This window comes from Octodon degus, unplaced genomic scaffold (assembly GCF_000260255.1).
Source record: "Octodon degus isolate 3935 unplaced genomic scaffold, OctDeg1.0 scaffold00007, whole genome shotgun sequence".
NCBI classification, from domain to species: Eukaryota; Metazoa; Chordata; class Mammalia; order Rodentia; family Octodontidae; genus Octodon; species Octodon degus.
Window position 1 is genome coordinate 2,316,359 of NW_004524583.1, and position 2,371 is coordinate 2,318,729.

Below are 2,371 nucleotides of genomic sequence, written 5' to 3' on the forward strand. Positions count from 1 at the left end.
TTTTTATCTTGCTGAACAAACACTATTCTTTTCTTGCAGTGGATATTGTAGTAGTAGAAAATTAATGCAAAGATCAATATCATGAGTTTAACGTTGAAGTAGAATTATAATAACTAACTGAAAAATCTTTTTGTCAGTATACATTCTAGAATTCATTACAGAAGTTAGCCAAAACTAACTAATATACAGGAAAAGCCAAATTTAACTTTGATATATTATTTATATAGACACTGTTGTTATATATGGCTAAGTTTAGTTTGCTGTGATTTTACTTTAGAATTGTTCTTTCTTTCTTTCTTTCTTTCTTTCTTTCTTTCTTTCTTTCTTTCTTTCGTTCGTTCTTTCTCTTTCTTTTTTAAGAGTTACACGATAATTTATTGAGCCCCTCCCTGCCCTTGTAGTCTCCAGGTCACTTTTTCCGTTTGTACAGCTTGTTTGTTAGCGCCAGGACAATGGCTGTGGGGGAGCGGTGCAGCGTACCTCTGGATGAGGTTCACGATGTGGTTGTAGCTTGCTTCCTGATACTGCAAAAACACAGCCGGCAGATCCAGCTCCTCCTACAGCGCCTTCACCCTGGCTACTTTCTCCGCGTCTTCCTGTCTATAATTTTCCTGCAAGATCTGGAGTTTCTCCGGAGTGGCTCGCTGCAGACAGTGAACCACCAGTCAGCTGCATTTATTATCCTGGATGTCGGTGCCAATCTTTCCCATCACACTCGGGTCCCCAAAGAAGCCAAGGAAATCCTCCTGTATCTGGAAGAACTCGCCCATTCCATCAGGATCCTCCTGGTGTTGTGCTCCTTCTCTCTGTCAATGCCGGCCATGTACATTGCAGAAGCAACAGGCAGGTACAAGGAGTAGAAAGCTGTCTTGTACTTGACACATAGATTTGTACCTCTTTTCAGTGTATTGGCTGAGATCCACATGGTCCTTGGGGGGCTGTGATGACATCCAGAGTCTGCCCAACCTCTGTCTGACAGGCAGTCTGCAGGGAGAGCTCAAGCAGGTTCAGGTAGTAGGGCTGCTCCCGGCAGTGAAACTTCAGCAGGTAGTAGATACAGGTTTCCAGAAGGAAAGCATCATTGACAGCATCCAAACCTATTTCTGGCTTCCAATACCAGCAGACCTGTCCCCTCTGTGTAAGGGATGGTCCATTATATCATCTGTCACCAGGAAGAAAGCTTGCAACAGGTCCACACAGCAGCCCACAGTCAGTGCCCACTACAGACTGGCTGTTTTCTTGGCTCCACCAGCTCCTGGAATGCTACCAGCACCGTCAAACCCCAGCTGTATTTGCCTCTGATGGCAGTGTACTCTGGGACCTCCTTGAGCCAGGCAATGGCATCTTCTATTTCTGGGTGCCCTGTGTCATCTTCAGTCAGCACCCTGACAATCTGAGGGAAATGCTGGATGAAATCCTGCATTTCTTGAGCATAGACATCATATTTCTGCTCTCCATTCATCCTGAGAGAGGAGCGAAGTGCTCTGTTCTAGATGCTGTTCCTCTTTGGTCTAGAATTGTTTATTTGCTTATTTTAATGTAATTCAAGTAAATTCAAATAAATAAAAATATAAAAATGTACTTTTTTATTCTGAGAACACACTCAAAATTTCATAACTAAAACATTAGAAAGTAACAGTAGGTAATACTTTGTTTACTGTAATCCTACAATAATGGCCAAAATGTTATTGAGAGTACAAGACATAGACAAAAAAGATTCTCTTGCAAGAAAATAACACACTGATAGTAGCACATAACTTTCTTTTCAATGAACTAACAGATACTAGTACTATGAATGAAACAAATTCACATATGTATTAAAATATTTTTGAGACAAAGGAATAATTTGGAGAATAATTTAAATTTCTCTCCACTTTCTCTTTTATTTTACTCTTTATTTGTATTTATATATTTTGAGTTTCTCATATAAGAGAAGTGACATGATTTTTGAACTTGCATATCTTCTTTCACTTAACATTATGCTCTCAAAATGTATCCATTTGCCTATGAATAACTCAAGTTTATCGTTTGTTATGGCAGAGTGGATTTCATTCTGCATAAACAGCACATTTTTGTTATCCATTCTTCTGTTTAGGGACATATATGCCATTTGTAAAATCTAGCTGTTAAAGACTATGCTCCTGTAAATATGGTTATATATATATATATATATATATATATATATATATTCCTGTAACATGATGACATTTAACTCATTTTATAAGATACCAGGAGATACCTGGGTCCAATGAAATTTCTACTTTTTATTTTTTGAGATATTTTCACCATGATTTTTATAGTGACTATATGAGTTTACATTCCCTCCAACAATATTGAAGAGTTCCCTTTCCCCAATGTCTCCAGTATTTGT

General features: G+C 38.5%; 1 pseudogene; it reads right to left on the minus strand.

The window, feature by feature from the left end:
* Window positions 1–409: 409 nt before the first annotated feature.
* On the minus strand, window positions 410–1,468 carry LOC101559602 (annotated as a pseudogene).
* Between the last annotated feature and the right edge of the window lie 903 nt (window positions 1,469–2,371).